Raw genomic sequence first — 19,790 nt, forward strand, 5'->3', positions numbered from 1 at the left:
ATCGGGAGACCACGTTATCTCTGGATAATATTTATCGGCAAAACAGTCTATCCCGAGTTATCTCAGGACAGACAGTTAAGAGGTTAATTACTTAATGGAAAGCCATTATATCTTTTGTATTTTGAGTGAACAATACATATACATGTGAATTTTAAAATTGTTTGAACAATATATATACACATCAAAAAACGTTTTGCATCACCCCGGTTCCCAGAACTTCTGAAGATAGTCGTTGACTGTGGATATTATATCACAGACACAGTCCCTTTGACTTTTCAGAGATGTCACTAAAGCCGCCCAAAGATGTAAACAACCATGCATGAGCAGTGCCTATTAGACAGAGGGGGTCCGACAGCTAACCAGTTCCAGTCATTCCACCAGGAAGAAGGTACACAGCTTGTGTTTTCTGTAGTTCAACCATGCTTAAACGGTCAATATCATGGTTCAATCGCATCCACATTGTAACTTTGTGCCAGGAAGCGCTCTCAGCAAGGGAAGTGTCCAGGCATCTTGGAGTAAACCAAAGCGATGTTACCCAGACATGGAGGAGATAGAGAGAGACAGGAAATGTCGATGACATACCTCGCTCAGGCCGCCCAAGGGCTACTACTGCAGTGGATGACCGCTATCTATAGATTATGGCTCGAAGGAACCCTGACAGCAACGCCACCATGTTGAATAATGCGTTTTGTGCAGCCACAGGACGACGTGTTACGACTCAAACTGTGTGCCATGGGCTGCATGACATGCAACTTCACTCCCAACGTTCTTGGCAAGGTTCATCTTTGCAACCATGACACCACGTAGCATGATGCAGGTGGGTCCAACAACATGGCGAATGGACCGCTCAGGTTTGGCATCACGTTCTCTTCACCGATGAGTGTCACATATGCCTTCAACCAAACAATTATTGGAAACGTATTTGGAGGCAACCCGGTTAGGCTGAACGACGTAAGACACACAGTCCAGCAAGTGCAGCAAGGTGAAGGTTCCCTGCTGTTTTGGGGTGGCATTATGTGGGGCTGACGTATGCGGCTGTATGATACGTGAATGCCATCCTCCGACCAATAGCGAATCCATATCAGCAGCATATTGGTGAGGCATTCTTCTTCATTGGCGAGACATTTGTCTGCACCTCCATCAAGAACATCTTGTCAGGATAATGACATCGCTCAACTAGAGTGGCCAGCATGTTCTCCAGACATGAACCCTATCAAACACGGCTGGGGTAGATTGAAAAGTGCTGTTTATGGACAACGTGACCCACCAGCCATTCTGAGGGATCTACACTGAATCGCCGCTGAGGAGTGGGACAATCTGGACCAATAGTGCCTTGATGAACTTGTGGATAGTATGCCACGGCAAAGACAGGCATGCATCAAAGCAAGAGGACATGCTATTGGGTATTAAGAGGTACTGGTGTGTACAGCAATCTGGACCATCACCTCTTAAGGTCTCACTGTATGGTGGTACAACATGCATACTGTGGTTTTCCTGAGCGGAAATGATGTTTATGTTGATCTCTATTCCAATTTTCTGTACAGGTTCCAGAACTCTCGGAACCGAGGTGATGCAAAATTTAATTTGCTACTGTATTAACTATATTAAATTATTTGTTACCACTAAGTTACCATTTTGTTTAACTTACTTTGCAATATATGCCAAAATTTGTGTGTGTGATTGGTGCTTACCAGATAAAGCCTAGTTTAGATTGCTGGGTGCTATTATTAGTGCATATACATAGTGGCAGACGATGTACCACTTAGGCTGCAGAGCCACACATAGCCATCAGTGGTGTTCACTTGCCCAAACTGCAATAAAATCCTACATCCAGTTTGAGAACACAGACACTACACAATGTGAAATATTTTCTTGAATAAGATGGTAAGCTTACTTCAACCAATTTTGAGAGGCCAGCACAAATCAAGGGTTGAGTCAAACAAATGTGCTACCTGCAAAACGTGTTTATGAAAATCTGACAATGGTTCCCCTCACAAAATTATTCCAGTACTATTGAAAAAACCTGTGCATGAGTAGAGAAACATGAGTACACTAGTAAAAATGAGTGAGGCAGAATAAGATAATAGTAGGAGCTGTAATTGGGACAGTGCAAAAAGTATTTGCAGATACAGTGAAGGGTGCAGAGAGAAGGAACACTAAAAGACATACTTAAAGAAATAGAGGAGTGGTGGAAAGAAAAAGTTGGTGGTACTTGACTCACAACCAGACCTAGAAACCTGGAAATGGACAATACAGAAGAAGTAACTCTTAAAAATTAAAGAGAATCTAGAATCACATACATTAGGTTTGTGCCATCCCCCAGGGGACCCCCTTAGAGGAAAACAGTTGATTTCATACATAACTTTTAAACACTGTTGCATAATAGTCAACAACATCTTTCATTTAAGTAGTTGCCTCATATTAACTGCAAATTTATTCTTGTGAAAGATTTCCTCTTGCCTTGGAGTAACATTTATGTGACAAGTGCTCCATGATACTCTAGGACTGAATCATTATTCTATAACTTATGAAGATTGGGTGTGAATACAGTCACTGCCAATACACACACCCTACAGTTGGATGTAATGTTGGAAAAACAAAATGGAAATGTTACTCATAAATTATAACAGAAGAAATAAATGAAAATTCCAGTGTATCCAAGAGAACTGATGATTATGGGAAGTTAGTATTAATAATTGAAGGAGCAGCTAATGAAAGTATCCCTTCATGAAGCCGCTGCACAGGCGTGCAATCAGCACTTGTCTAGTGGAACACGAACTGTCCCAAGACCACAGGAAGGTGAAGATCAGCTGTTATTACAATACAGGAAGCGACTAATGCTAGATTTCTTTTAACAATACAAGGGAATAGAATTAGAAATAAAAATATTTAAAAACACGCCAAAAGGTAAATCTGGCTTCAGACCATAAGATGATATGTTCAGATGTATTAGAAGTAGCAAATCAATTAGAGAGAATTCATCGAGATGAAAGCATTGGTTGGATCCATTCCTGGTCAGTATTGCACCACCTTTGACCCATAACGAAGATGCTTATTTTCATGAAACAGAGCATGAACTGTATATCCCTTTTACAGAAAGGAACTTTATTATACCTCAAAGTACTCACTCAGTACACCACCATGTACCAACAGTATACATTATATCATGATGCGAAACTTGCCATATGAGGCACTACCTGTACTACATAGGTTACACTACATGGGTGTGAGGTCCAATACCTCCAGACTGGATGATGAAAATTTCAATTCTTATTTGTAACCAGACAGAGATCCTCTTATCCCGTCCCCTACAGATCGGTAGTTCTATCTCGAAAGCCCGCATCTCGTGGTCGTGCGGTAGCGTTCTCGCTTCCCACGCCCGGGTTCCCGGGTTTGATTCCCGGCGGGGTCAGGGATTTTCTCTGCCTCGTGATGGCTGGGTGTTGTGTGCTGTCCTTAGGTTAGTTAGGTTTAAGTAGTTCTAAGTTCTAGGGGACTTATGACCACAGCAGTTGAGTCCCATAGTGCTCAGAGCCATTTGAACCATTTTTTCTATCTCGAAAGAATGGTAAAAAAATATTAGAATGGAGGATACAGAGGAATCATATTCTTTCAAGACCCAGTTTGGATTTTTGGAAGGGAAGAGTGCTCTTGATAACATAGGAATTTGGACAAATGATTCTACATGGACATTCACGAATAAATGTCTTCTTGCTTTCAGTATTAGATGAAATAGCTGGAGTTTATGACAATTCGGAAATCACAGTTTTGGCAAGAAAGCATGTTTCTGTAAAACATATTAGTGGCTGTCAGCAAGAAGAATCTATGTTAAATACAATGGCAATACCACTGGGGCTTGGATAGTTGACAGAAGTCTTCATCAGTGAGCAATCCTAGCCGTCTCCTATACATAGTAGGAGTTACAAGATCTTGATAAGTGTTTCTCGCCATTAGTAACCACCTCAAGTTTCTCTGACAGCCAGCCTGTATTTGACAGATTATTCCAGTGAAAAAACAAAATAATAAATTATGTATCAGGCTGTATCAAATCGTAGATTTACGTTGAATGGGAATGGGCTGGCAATAATGTCACAAATAACCATCAAAAATCATCATTACACGAAGAAGAGTACAGCACTGCTACAATATTACAAAGCCTGATGGATAAATACCCCAACTAGGAATTTAAGCATGAGAATGGACTCAAACTTAAACTGAAGACCTCATATACTGTAAATGAATTTTCTCCTAAAGCAGAAACAAAAGATGGGTGCATTGAGATGTGTAGCTGGATTATGGTGGGGACCTCACATGAAAACTCTGCTCACTTTGAACAGAATTATTCTTGGATTATGGAGGCATATTTCATGATGATGCTGTAAAAAATATGATATCCAAACTGGACAGACTTTAGTATCACTGCATTTGAATATATACTGGAAACATTCAATCAACATCTGTGAATGCACTTCTTTTTCAGGCAGGACAATCTGCACCGAGTATCAAGAGAGAAAAATGTGCAAATAAATTCATACTCAAATGAATGTCACAAACCGGACACTCTTCAATCAACTGATTAACGAAATATTGATCACACATTTAAGAATAAAACAATTTCAACAGAAGCTGATGATTATGAAAATGCTTGAATGGTGGACTTGACTGAGATAAAAACAAACCAATATACTGTAATGTCATACAACATATATTCTGGAAATCTGAAAATTTAAATCAGTGTTTGGATCAGTACCATCCTCCAGGATTCAATGAAGATTTATACACATGGATCAAAGACTGCTGACGGCAATGAAGTATGCTGTACAAAAAAATTTCATGCACTATATTTACCTTTTCCATATTTCCATATTCCAACTGATAAGGATAGGAGGTTGAGTTGGGTTGTTTGGGGGAAGAGACCAAACACTGAGGTCTTCGGTCTCATTGGATTAGGGAAGGACGGGGAAGGAAGTCGGCTGTGCCCTTTCAAAGGCACCATCCCAGCATTTGCCTGAAGTGATTTAATGAAATCACAGAAAACCTAAATCAGGATGGCCGGACATGGGATTGAACCGTCATCCTCCCAAATGCGAGTCCAGTGTGTTAACCACTGCGCCACCTCGCTGGTATTTACCTTCTCTTCAGTATATTCTCTACCTACGGAGACAACTATGTACTACATGGAAGCCATCACAATTAGAGAAGCAGTAAAATATGACAGATTCTGCACATGAAGCAATATGGTGATACAGTAGTAAAGAAATCATCACGGACAGGAAGCAGGAATAGTAATGCATTTTTTTATGGATTACAGGGCACAGTGGCATCTTTCATGACACAGCGGACAGATTAGTGAAACAAGCCACGAGCTTAGGTGAAATCTTAAATTATACGCTTTATTGCCAAGAAACGCTGAGCTTAATCAATGAAAAAGTGAGAGACAATTAGCAAACACAATAGAATCGAAAGGAATGAAAATGCCTGGCTGCAACCTAAAATAGCGTTATCTCCATCGTTTATAACAATTATGTGCCTGCTCTTCGGTCATGGCAAATTTCCAGTCCACTTGTTCCAAATAGAAATCAAAGAATTACCACCATGTGATTTATGTAATCAAGGAGAAGACATGAATCATCTATTTCCTGCACAATACGCATGATATATCCACAATCATTTATCCAATCACTATTTATGGCAGAGATTTCCCTTCCAACATTGGTTGCAGTCTTGCTGTCAACCAAAGAGAACTGACTTTTATTACATGTAATTTTCAACCACTTTAATACAGGGTGACTTCATGTCAAATCATACAGGTGATGTCAACTCACAGTCATGAATTTCTTCGGAAAAAATATATATTAGAACTCTATATCATAAGTGTTATGAAATAAAGTACTTTCATTTTATCATAATTTTTGTAAATGGTAAGGCTCTTTGAAAAATGTATATTTTGTAAATAACTTAAAACAGTAGAGAACAAAAAGAAATGTAACTAATAACCCGAAAGTACTGGAGACCTGGCACATGTTTTACATTAAAGCTCCCTCTTAGTGTGTTGAAATTTAGTTGACATCTGCACACTTATGGGCTTCCTTTAACTTACAAATTTAAGACAAAAAAAACCCGACATTTAAGTTAATTTTTCCACTTGAAAAATTTCTTTTTCTAATTTGGAAAGTCACAGAATGCTATCTTTTCTGTCGTATTACCAGATATTACTGATGTAATTATGAATAGTATCTTCTCTGGCCAGCTAACTGTATTATGTAAATATTTATTACTAAAAATGTAAAAAAAATGCACTTTATAAGATTTTATGATCATTTACTTGAAAACCCCCATCTGAAAGTTTTTGAGAATTATGCAAAACATTGTTTGGTTAATGCATTAGTAGTCAAGGGCAAACACAGTAGGCAATATTTTACTGTGTAAAGTCTTAAAAAATTTTCAACATTCTTCATATTTCACATCACTGAATTTCTAGTACACATATGCATGTTGGCAACAGTGTTTCCAGCACTCTCCTGTTTACAGCAAATGAGTGAGAACTTGCACATAAACCATCGAGTTTTGTTTGAACTTTTTGTTAGATACAATTTCAGTGAGGAAATACAGTAGTGGAAGAGTGAGGTGTGCGGACTATGAAAAAGACACAAGAAGGTGGTGTTTAAGGAAAATGAAAAACACTTCACAGTTGTTGGAAATCTGTCAGAGGTATTGCAGAATTATCTTGGTCCTCAAGTAACGGTATTTGCATCATCACATCCACGTTTATATACCTGGGTTTGAAGTTGCTGATGAATTGAATGTTAGCACTTCTGCTGCAGCCCCTACTATATCCCCCCTCAAACATCCAGGAAAGGTAAGAAGCACAAGAAGAATCATCATCATCATCATCATCAGTGTTCTGCCTAAAGGCAGGTTTTCACATGGTAGTTCTCCAGGCTGTCCGGTCTTCTGTCATCCTCTTCAGGTCTGCATAATTTCCTCTTCCCCTTATGTCATCTATCACTTTGTATCTCCTTCTTCCTCTCAGTCTTCTCTCACAAACCAATCCTTCCAAAGCATCTACTAGCAAGCACTCCCTTCTCAATGAATGTCCCAACCAGTTCTTTTTCCTTTCTCTTACAACCTTCAGCAGACATCTTCTCTCACCAACCCTTTCCAATACTCTTTCATTTCTCACTCTTTCCATCCAGCTTATTCTCTCCATTCTCCTCCACATCCACATCTCAAATGCTTCTAACCTTTTTTCATCCTCTCGTCTGTGTCCATGTTTCTGCCCCATATAGTGCCACACTCCAGACAAAACATTTGCCAAGCCTTTTCCTTAGTCCTTTATCTAATTTGCCACATAAGAGTCTCCTCTTTCTGTTGAATGCCTCCTTTGCTATGGCAATTCGAGTTTTCACCTCCTGGTGACATCTCAAGTCTTCAGTTATTGTGCTTCCAAGATATTTAAATTGACTTACTTGGCTAATGGTAGATTGTCCTATTTTAATATTGGACAGTCTGCGTCTTGTACTGATGACCATACTCTTTGTTTTTGCTGTGTTTATTTGCATCCCATATTCCACGCAAGCTTCATTCAGATCTTTGAGCATGTTATTCACTGTCCACTCACTTTCTGCCACTAATACCATATCATCAGCAAATCTTATACATTCTATTCTCTTTCCAGCAATACATATTCCTCTTTTCCCATCTAAACTTTTCGCAATAATCTCTTCAAGGTATACGTTAAACAACAGTGGGGAAAGGCAACAACCTTGTCTAACACCTCGTCTAATGCTGCTTCCTTCTGACATTTCATTTCCAATCCTTATCCTTACTTTCTGGTGTAAATATAGATTCTGTATCAGTTGTCTCTCTTTCCAATCTACTCCTTTCCTCTTCAAGATATCCATCAGCTTGTTCCACTGAACTCTGTCAAAAGCCTTTTCTAAATCTATAAAGACAGCAAAGATTTCTCTACCCTTTTCCATATATCTTTCCCCTATAGTTCTTAGCAGGCCAATAGCATCTCTTGTTCCTTTTACTCTTCTAAATCCGAACTACTACTCTGCAATCCCTCTATCTAGCTTGCCATATAACCTTCTGTTCAACACTCTCAGCAAGACTTTAGCTGCATGAGAAATTAGACAGATGGTCCGGTGCGCTTCACATTTTTTAGTATTTCTCTTTTTCTCTACTGGTCTCATAACCGTTGCAGCAAAGTCCTCAGGCCATTCCCCTTTGTCATATATCTCGTTACAGAGGTAGACTATTTCTTTCCTTGCCTTGTTTCCCAGACTCTTCAACAATTCTGCTGGTATCATCTATTCCACATGCCTTCCTATTCTTCATCTCCTTCAGCGCCTTTTCTACTTCTGCTTCCAAGATGGTAAATCCCTTTCCATCTTCCGGCACATATTGCTCCTCTTCAACCTTAATTTCGCTTTGCATTTCATCCCCCTTATACAGACATTCAACATATTCTTGCCATCTGTTCAAAACCTCCTGTGGTTCTTCTGCTAGAGTACCATCTGCTCTTTCTATTTCCATGTTATTCCTCTTTCTTTTACGTTCAAAAACTAGCTCACTAGCCAGTCTACACATCATTTCATATTTCCCCTCTCTCTCCATTTTCTTTATTTCATCGCATTTCTGTTTCATCCATTTTTCTCTTGCTTCTTCAGTTTCTCTTCTTAATTCATTATTCAGTTTCCTGTGCCTCTTTTTGCCTTCTTCAGTTTCTACACGTTTCCACTTTCTGCGCAGTATGCAAAAGTGAAGTGGAAGAAAGTGAAACACGTTTTACACAAGCAACATCTTTAAAACTTTGTGAAGTGTATAACGTAGACACACTTTGTGCAGAACCTGAAGATAGTGATATGTGCCTGAAATGGGATGTGTGGTTTCAAAACCTTAATACTGTTCTTTCAGCAGCTACCTATACTGAGAAGGTACAGTTACTGACACTGATACCAAGTAGCTACTCTAAGCAGCAGATATAGAAATACATACCCACTTCCTCACATTATTTGATTTCAAAAGCTCATAAAATAAAGAATGAGAAAGGTATTTGGGAATGCCCAGATTCTTACTGTGGGCATCCGCTGCAAGATGATATGCTAACTATTGCTTGGAATATTACCTAAGTGAGCAGGCAAAGTCCTAACCAGGCTGTGTTATCTCTGTTAGTGAAAATCGTGAAAAAGATATATGAAACAATCAACAAGAGAAACATATCTCCTAATGAAAAAGGAGAACCCAAATTTAAAAATTAGTCTCACAAAATTCTACTCCTCCATTATTATTATAACAGCACTAATTTGAAACTTGTTTATTTTGCTGTAAGCAGTGTCACATGAAGGAAGTACACAGAGATGGACCTGATGTTTTTGTGTATACATCAAGAGCTGCAAGATAAATGTTGGTTGCAGCAGTATGCAATGTGTCCTGGTGCTGAAGTGATGACTGCAGAAGCATTACACCATCAGGATACTGACAATGATGTAACCTATGCATTGTGGGAGAGAGGAGAGTTAGTGAAGAAGACAGCAGAGCCAGAGAAGTTGCTTATAGAGGTTAGGCACTGGGTCATGAAAGGAACAGCTCACTATCATATCCAGAGGATTTAGAGACAGGCCATAGCAGAGGTAAAGTCAGCTATATCCCCAAATACTGACACATCAGTTCTTCATTCTCACTTTGCTGAGCACTGGTCTGTTGCTTTGTAAGATGAAATTTAAAGTTACCACTTGCACACTTCACAGGTATCAATATTCACATGTGTTGCTCACTCCCCTGGAACATCACACTGCTTTGCTATTGTCAGTGATGGTCTCATTCATGGCAGTGCATGTACGGTACGTTGTCAGACTAATAATTGACGACACAGCATCTAGAGGCCACGGATTTTCTAAACATTTATATGTGACTGATGGTGCAGCATCTAATTTTGAAAACTCCTTTCAGCATTATGATCTTGTCAATAGTGTAGTACAGGAATTAAGACAAAAAGATTGATAGTTTCAGCAACAGGCCATGGGAAAAGTGCATGTGATGAGGTAGGAGGTCTCTGTAAACATCTTTCAATAAGATTTAATCTTCAGCATGAAGCTATTGATACTATAAGAGGTGCTGCTGGATTTGTACACACCAATTCAACATCAGTAACAAACACGAAACTCTTAATTCTAAATGGAAGTATATTAAGGGAATTCTGTTTTTAAAAAAAAGAGAGAAGAGTGGTCTGCTATGAAGTCTGTGGTAGGAATTAAACCAAGTCATTAGTGGGTTGCATCCTGGAGTAGCAAATACATTGCAAGAATTGTTTTCCATGAAATGCAACCTGTTACAGTGTGTGAAATGCAGAGACCCCAGTGTACATTAGAAGACTTTGTAGTGAGCCTTTCATTTCTTGTGTGTATGACAATCAGTGGTGGGTTGGACATATCTCAAGTCTCTCTCATGAGCTGTAAGATAGAACCGTCTCCTTTAAGACACCTCATGGTCCTGAGAATGCTTTCAAATAGCCATCATCAAAAGATCAGTGTGCAGTTCCCATTTCCCAAGTGCTGCTCTTGTTGGATCATTCTTGTCCATGTGCAACAAATTCAGCTCGGCTATACAGGTTCAATGAGAAGCAGATGAAAAAACAAATGGACTCTTTTCAACAGTGCAGTGTTGATTGTTACATTGCAGAAAATTTTAATTCATGGCAAATCACGAAGAAGTAAAATCATAACAAAAGACAGTAATAATTTGAGAATATCATCATAAAAAGAAATATGGGTATAAATATTCTATATCCCATTTTCGTTATAAAATGCTTTCAAACAAAATCATGAACTGTTTTCAGACTCCTTGATAATGATGTAAAATAATTTATTTCAATTCAGAACTACCAGTTTAACATGACATTTACTTAAAATCAGCCATCAATTTAAATTAAGTGTCCTTGAGAGCAGAGCAACATATACCTAAAAAATTTCTCACGTTTTGTACAGACAAGTATTGCCCACTCTGACTGTACATTCCCTAAGTACGATCACCAACCAGTGTACCGTGAAATTTTTAGAACATGTAGGATGAAGGTTTTTGAGAAAATAATTTCTGAGTAACCAAAAAAATTCAGATTCTTTTATCTTTATGCACAAATATTTTGACAGTTTAAGAATTTCATGGATTAATGTCTTGGCTGACAGTTGGCAATCCTTCCACTTTATCATTTCTCAAGACAGTTAAAATCCTGTGACTATTCATATTTTGTTACAAATATTCAGAGTGTGTGTGTGTGTGTGTGTGTGTGTGTGTGTGTGTGTGTGTGTGTGTTGTTGTTGTTGTTGTTGTTGTTGACAAAGGCCATTGGCCGTAAGCTTTAAGTGTGAAAATCTTTTTGTTGTGCCTATCTGCGACTCCGCATCTCCGCTAATGGTGAGTAGCAACTTTCCTTCTCATAATATTGTTACAGTCCATCCTGGGTTTTCCATTGTTTGAGTATTGGGAATAAAGTATTTATCGAAAATAAATTCAGATCTCAATCACTTTTGGTTTCTTTATTGCTATTTTTCAATTTTCCCCTTCGATACAACATTTTCACAAATACTCTCATTTATAGTGTCTGTAGCATTTTAACAAATCATCAGAAAATCAAAATATTGTAGTTCTGGAGAGGTATCGTGGAAATTCAACATATACTTTTTTCAGTATACTTTGAAATACTGATGACACATCCGCTCTTGACCTGTATGATTTGAGATGAGTTCAGCCTATAAGTGATCTGTCTATTGACAGATACTGTCCACACGATGTGTAAATCTTTTGTATGAAACTATGTGGGGTGGTTTTAATGATGAAATTACTTTATCCATAGCTTATTGGTAGTGTCATGTTTCAATAACTTATTTGTACCTTTTTTTAAAGGAATTAACACAATGTGTTTTACAATAACTATTAAGAATGATAGTATGTTAAGTATATTAACACTGTAGGAAAAGACAGATTGCTGCTCACCGTAAAGAAGACATGTTAAGTTGCAGACAGGCACAGTTAAAACAGACTTAAATAAAGTTTTGAACCACAGCTTTCATCAGTGAAAGAGTGGCACACACTGTTCATAAAAGGCGTATGTTTCTCTTTTGTGTCTTTTAATTGTGCCTGTCAGCAACTTAATATGTCTTCTTTAAGGTAAGAGGCAATCTGTCTTTTCCTAAACTGTTGATGTTCCTCCCTGGAGTTTCCATCGTTTGACTATGTTAAGTGTGATGGGTATGTACATTGCAAATGCAAAATGCCAGAACAAAAAACGTACATCCACACAGTAACTGGTAATTATGTTTATTAGCTACAACAGTCAAAGTGAGCATATAATGGTAGCTGAGTGTGACAAAGAGGGACAATCACTACCGACCATTAGGGTCTTTGAACAATGAGTCTAAGTCCAGCACAATTAATTAGAAACAATGTCCACAGAGTTTCATCTGGCACTAAAAACAATAAAATGAGGAGTACTAATGCATTGATTGAGACAGACAATCTTGAAACTACAAAGGTCCATTATCACCATAAAGTGTCAGTTTCAACTACAGTAGTGGGACATTTAAACCATTACACAAATTGTTTCTCCCATACATATTCTTTCTCCTTATATTCTGTTTTCTTTCTTGCAGTCAGTTTTAAAAGAAAACATGAAAGTTGTATTTATGGCTTTTTGGCTTGAGATTATGATACTACTGCGGAATATGAATTGTGTAAAACTTTGTAATCCCACCCATTTACAGATTAAAACTATGGAAAGTACATCAATGAAGCTACTATCCTCACTGACCCAGCAGCAGGAGAAGTCTCACACACCCTATATATATCAATGATCCCAACCGAATTACCCATTCTTCTTAAGCTAGGATGGTGGGGAAGAAATGAATGTAGAGAGAGGGAAGGGAGAGATGGACAGAGAGAGGTGGGAGGAGGAGATGGAGGAAGATTGGGGGGGGGGGGGGGGGGAGATTGAGAGAGGGAAGACAAGTTGATGGACAGAGAGAGGAGGGGGAGATAGAGGATATGGACACACAGAAATGAGAGTGAAAAATTACATCGTATATCCAACTGTCATACATATTTAGAAATTTTGATGCACTTTGAACATTGTTGTCATGAGAAAACTTGTAACTGTGCGGTATATCAAAAAATAAAAGAAGATTATCCACAGAAATGTAAATTATGTACAGTTTTAATCAATTTATCAGTGCTCAATGAGACATGTGCTCAATAAACATGCATCATTGTCCTGGGCATTTGACATTTACACTTTTATAGTTGTTTTGTTTTTGCACATCATCAATTATTGAATCATAAATACAATTCAACCAAAGCATTTAGATGGATTATCACAATAATCATATCTGGAAAAACACAATCAACCTCAAATGATGCACAGCAAGCTGATGAACAGGCGAAAATTCAACTTAAAGTTTAGTGAAAAGTCTAAACGCAGACAAATACTGTCCTCATTAAACCTGTGGCCATATACATTTGTTGAATCCAAAATAGATTGTGTCACATTTTAAATGCTCATAATGACAGTAGTAAATAAAAATGCAGCCGATGATAAAATATTTATTGCAGTTTCGACTGAGTGTGTTGTCTTTTGAACATGTATAATCTCATCTGAATTACAAATTCAGCAGCACCCCACTCTAGTCAGTTTGATATTGTGTCATACTTTTGGAACAATAAGAATAGCTTGAATTTCAAAAAATAAACAATCAAATAATACATCTGTATGTACATGTACAGAGATACCACAATCTATTTTGCAACCAAATTTTTCATTCTGTATGTCTTTTCATTATCAACATTTAATTTATCACAGAAAACATTCTAAATGAAAAGTATCTTCCACACCCAGAAGAGGTTCCATGGCGATACCATAGCCGGATAACAGTGCCAGTATCATAGATTTACACTAGCAGAATAACTCTGTCAGTGTCATCGAGACATATGCAATAGGGCAGCACCCGTTTGATGGAGAGGCAATATCTGACTATCTTCCTCAGCACTTCATTTGCTAATGGCACAGGTAATAAAATTTTTCATAAAACAATGAATGACAAATTAAATAGCAGATACAAACACACAGTCTGCACATTAAATAAATGGTGTCACAACAATGTAAGTTTCTCTATAAAGAAATCAGAAGAATATCGCTTATACAATAGTACAACAAATATTATATTGTGGGTAGATTAATGGTGCAACAACTATCCATCCTGCACAGAAAAATAAGTTCAAAACAACAGAAAAGTTAATGTCCATATTTTCATAACAAATACATTCTCTGCTAATTGTTTTCAGAAATCGCAAAATAAATAACAATAGCAATAAGGCATAAAATGAAATATACAACAACAATAACTTGTCACATTGTTCTACTGTGGTTATTTTATTCGATTACTGCACACACATCTTATAATATACTGTACATTATACTCGTTTGTGATAGAAATGAATGGTATAATAGTAATGTGTGGTGGGTGGAATTGGGGGAGGGGGGGGGGGCGGCAGTTTATAGCATCAGTAAATAAAGTGTCAAGTCTGTACTTTTACAATCAAAGCCTCACAGTACCTCCACAATTTCAAAAATCGATAAACTCTAAGTTTACATACATTGTAAGTCACATATTTTAGACAGATTTACAAAGCATATAGTATTCTAAATTATACATGTTAATGCGTCACTTTCTCTGACTATAAAATCAGTTTCATAACACAACTATACATTGTGTCAGTATGTAATGCATAGACAACTGCTTTATTGGTTTAACAACTTCACAGTTTCTATTACAATGTAAAAGGTTATATTCATGCATGCAGCTACCATAAACTTTTTTCCTTTGGCAGAATGTGTTTACTATCACGCTCTGTGAAATGAAGAAAGTCAAGGCACCATACAGCTCACTGACATGTTTATGTTGACTCCAGTCCACTTTCTCTTCTGGCAACGCTTATTGCTCAGACACAATTAGACAACATAAGCTATTCTTCTCATAACTGAGAAACTAGTTCAAAAAGATTACTATTAATCCTATCTGAAACAAAACTCAACACACACAGTGACTGCAATTACATTGCTACTTTTGTTATGAAAGAACATCTGCAAGCTGATGTCAACTGTGTCTAGTTGAAAATAAATGCTGTAATGTTTCATTTCAAACCAGAAAGTAACAACTGAGTCATGCTGAACATAAGAAAGAATATAGATACTGTAACAGAATGTAAATCATATCTTATTTGCAACCAAAGATTGACAAATTAATGATGAACACACTATTTTGAAAAAGAACAGTTATGATTTGTAATTGGCAAAAGCAAGTAAGTGTGAAAGTATGGGAATCAAAGAAAAATGAACTAATGAATTGGGCTTACCTCTAATAAGCTGCCTTACCCCATGACTCTCGACTGGTCTGCAAAAGAATATTACAAACATTAGACAATGTATGAAAAAATATTTCAGTTGTCACAGAATTGATGCACAAGTGCAAGTAGGCATGCACCCACACACTGTACATAATAATATTTGTAATGCAGGAAATATTTTTTCATTAAAGCATTCAACAAATTCTGAGACAACCAGATGATGCAGTTTTTTATGTGATCAAACTGACTTATCTCTCCACCCAAAACCAATGTACAATGGACCATTACAGTACAAGCAATGGTGTCTGACTGTGACATAATGAAGTAATTTAGCACCCACAAATTAAAATTAATGAAAAGTAGCTTGATTACCACACTGAAAAGAGAGCACTCCTTTCATGTTGTGAAATGGAATTTGGAATGTTGCATGGCAATGGTATAATCAGAGATGGTAAGTACTGTTTCACTGACAACAGCAACAGGATGGGCCAGAAGAGTCGAAACAGTTGCACGGGATGTTCCTAGCCCCAGTTGTACATTGAATAAGATTGTGTGTGTGTGTGTGTGTGTGTGTGTGTGTGTGTGTGTGTGTGTGTGTGTGTGTGTGTGTGTGTGTGTGTGTGTGTGAGGTTTTCGGGCGCTAAACAGCATGGTCATCAGCGCCCAAACGTATAGAAACAGGAACACATGCGGTGAAGGGACGAAGATGGACAGCGAACAGGGAGAACGGCTAAAAGACACAGACTTGACGCAGTTCCAAATCCTCACATACAGAGGCAAAACAAGAGGAGAAGAAACGCACTAAAAAAGGAAAGGAAACACAAGGAAAAGAGAACAGAAATCGAAGTGAAACAAGTAGGTAATCGTGACTGGCGAACCTCTTACCTAAAACCTGGGTGAGCCAGTCACCCAGCAGCACATTAAAATCCTCTCCCTAAAATACGAGGCAACAAATTGGACAGGACACAAAACCGTAAGACCTTAACCACAGTCATTGCGTCGTCTTGCAAAATAGAGGGCAAATCCGGTTGCAAGGAAACCACCGCCCTATGATCAAAGAATAAAAGACAGTCAAGTAAAATGTGGCGGACAATAATCTGGACGCCACAAGCACTGCAGATTAGGGGGGGGGGGGGGGGGTTCTCCTGCCGCCTGCCGGAGTAAAAAACCATGCGTTAAGGGACTGTGCCCGATGCGGAGGCGAGTGATGAGAACCTAATCCTGCCTGCATGACTGGTAGGACGTACGCCAAGGCCGCGTGGTGGCCTTGAGCAGACGCAGCTTATTTTCACCGACTGCCAACCAGTCCTCTTCCCATTGACGTATAACACAAAAATGCAAAAGGGAGGTAACAGCATGGAAGGGGATGGCACATTCAACAACGTGAGGGAGGGAACATGCATCTTTGGCAGCCACATCCGCCAGTTCGTTTCCCCTAATACCCACGTGCCCCGGCACCAAGCAGAAGGAAACCTCCTTCCCCTGCCGTTGCAGGTGGAACAAGGCATCGTGGATGTTGTGGACGACTGTATCCGCTGGGTACAAGTGTTGCATGGTCTGAAGGGCACTCAGGGAGTCAGAACAGATGAGAAACTTAAGACTGGGAACACATCTCATCTGCTCCAATGCCCGCAAGATCGCAAACAATTCGGCATCAAAGATGGTAAACGCCGCAGGAAGCCGTAACTTGATGACTCGATCAGGGAAAACGACAGCACAACCAACAGAGTCCTCCTGTTTAGAGCCATCCGTAAATACTGTCACTGGCCGGTAAATGGGTGTATGAACACCACCTCAACATGAGCTATACTGTCACTTTCATGATCATTAACATATTGTAAAGTGTCAAGGAAACTGAGATGTACTTCTCATAGCCAAAGTTAGATGTAGGGCCTGATGTGCACTCACCACCTTATGACATCATGCACTGCATATAATGTACTCATCATTTGATATGGACCAAGAAAAACTTAGAGAACTTGTACTTTCACAAGTTTTGTACAAGTAGCTTTCTAGATTCCAGAATGGCACATGTGCTGCTCTTAAACCTACCGATATATTAAAACTGTGTGCCAGACCAGGACTTTAACTGATCTACTCAAGCATGACTCACAACCTGTCCTCACAGCTTTACTTCTTCTGCCATACCTCATCTACCTTCCCAATCTGCAGCTAAGCCATGCCTTCACAGTACCCTTTCTTCCAGGAGAGCTAGTCCCACAAATTTAGCGGGAGAACTTCTGTGAAGTTTGGAAGGTACAAGATGATGTACTCGCAGAAGTAAAGCAGTGACGATGGTTGTAAGTCTTGCTTGACTAGCTCAGCTGGTAGAGAAGTTGCTCATGAACAGCAGAAGTCCTGGGTCCAAATACTGGTTGGGCACATAACTTTAATCTGCCACCAAGTTTCAGATTTCAAGTTATTTTCTGTTTTTCCAATAATGTAAGTCCTCTGCAAATGACAGTCAGAGACAAGAAATTTATGGTTCATCAATTATCCTTTCAATTCAATATACAGTAGAAATCCTCCAGCATCTGCCTTATTGTGTTAGTGAGGAAACTGTACAAACTGACAAAAAATGTTAAGTCAATGGCCTGCTTAAAACAAATTTCTATCATATGGTTCCATAACGGTCAATTTGTGAGTTGCACAGTTTTTGTTATTTTGAGCACAGTTTTTGAAGTAGAATGACACACTTTTCTCAGATTCTCTAGAAATTAAACCTACATAGGAAAAATTGCTACATAATGACACAGTCCCAATTGGAAAAACTCTAAGTGACATTGATTTACACCACGATTTTTCACTGTGACCAAAACAGCAATTAAGTGCTTGTTCAATCTGTGGTGAGTCAAGGCAGAACTGCTGGTACAGTTGTGACATGGACTCCTGTGTCAATAGGACATTTGCCTCAGATACCAGTGTTGGAATCAGTGAACTTTAAAACAGGTTTGGATTTATCACAATAAGTGCATTCACAGACTCAAGATTCTGCACCGAGTGTTTGTGTGGTACGTTTTGGACATGACAGAATACAATTCATAAAGGAAATCATTGAGGAACTGAGACTTAAATCAATTTGCCTTTCAGACTTCCAATGTTTTCATATGTTTACTGTGAGCTGTCCATGAATAAGGGGCAGTCAAAAGAAAATCACACACACACACACACACACACACACACACACACACACACACACACACACACACACACACACACACACACACACACACCAATACGGGACCATGGAATGGTTCCATTCGAAAGTAATCACAACACCTGTCAAAACAGCTATCCCACTTTGAGACGAGACGATCAAATTCCTGTTTCGTAGAATGTGGTCAACCGCTGATGGGATCCACAGCTGCACCCACATTTACTCTTCCTCGTCCGACAGAAACTGAAGTCCATGCATGTCTTTCTTCCGGTCACCACCGATGTGAGGATCACACAGTAGAAGACATGGGCTGTAAGGAGGATGCTGCAGTGTTTCCGAACCAAACAGCTGAAGTGTAGCCTTAGTCTGATTGGTAGTGTGGGGGCAGGCATTCTGACTTTATGATGCATCACAATTTCTGTAAAGTGTCTTCATTGCGCTGCGCACTGATTGTAATTTCATGCACTAGCAACTTCACGAGCAGAGCTCTACTGCAGTTGGAGGAGGTCATTATGACTTTACCATAAAATGTGTGAACAGCTTTGCAATTCTTTGGTGGTGAAAATGTGGGATGTTTCCACTGCTGGTTTTGACATTTGGCCTCAGGATGTTGGAATGATGTCAGACGGAACCATCCTGTTGCATGATAATGCTCTCCCCCCCCCCCCCCCCCCACAATACCAAGCAGACAAAGGCTACACTTCAGTGTTTTGATTGGGAAACACTGCAACATCCTTGATACAGCCTGTACCTACAACCCCGTGATTTTTACATCTTTGGTGACCTGAAGAAAGACATGCGTGATGTCAGCTTCAGTCAGATAAGGAAGTGCAAAAGTGGGTGAAGTTGTGGAATCCATCAGCGGCCGACCGCATTCTATGAAACAAGACTTTATCATCTCATGTCCCAGCATGATAAATGTCTTAATGGTCTGATGATTACTTTTGAACGGAACTACCATTCCATGATCCCATTGCGGTACGTGTTCAGTTTTCATTTGACTGCCCTCATAATACTGAGTGCCAAATGGAAACAACTATTTAGTCTTAATTAACTGATAGAGTAACATTTTCTATTTTAGGAAGAGCATATGAACTTTACCTGTAATAATTTAATTTATTTGTGCTGTGCCCTAGAAACTTTCATAGTTATTGATTCTGGAAAGATACATCAACAAAGAATTAGTAAATAAATCAGTGGTGTGTACACAAGCAGTTACGAGTGGAGATGATTA

At 38.8% G+C, this 19,790-nt stretch overlaps 1 protein-coding gene across 5 annotated transcripts in view; it reads right to left on the minus strand.

Moving 5' to 3' along the window:
- LOC126253573 (longitudinals lacking protein, isoforms A/B/D/L-like) overlaps positions 1 to 19,790 on the minus strand; it is a 236,755-nt gene that overhangs the window by 23,902 nt on the left and 193,063 nt on the right. For 4 of the 5 annotated variants that reach the window (XR_007546004.1, XR_007546003.1, XR_007546002.1 and 1 more), the window contains exon 3: positions 15,409 to 15,446. The exons of the other annotated variant lie outside the window; for it this stretch is intronic. The gene's annotated coding sequence lies outside the window, so the exon portion shown is untranslated. The remainder of the gene's footprint in view (positions 1 to 15,408; positions 15,447 to 19,790) is intronic. 5 annotated transcript variants of the gene reach the window in all.

This window comes from Schistocerca nitens, chromosome 4, assembly GCF_023898315.1.
Source record: "Schistocerca nitens isolate TAMUIC-IGC-003100 chromosome 4, iqSchNite1.1, whole genome shotgun sequence".
Taxonomy (NCBI): Eukaryota; Metazoa; Arthropoda; class Insecta; order Orthoptera; family Acrididae; genus Schistocerca; species Schistocerca nitens.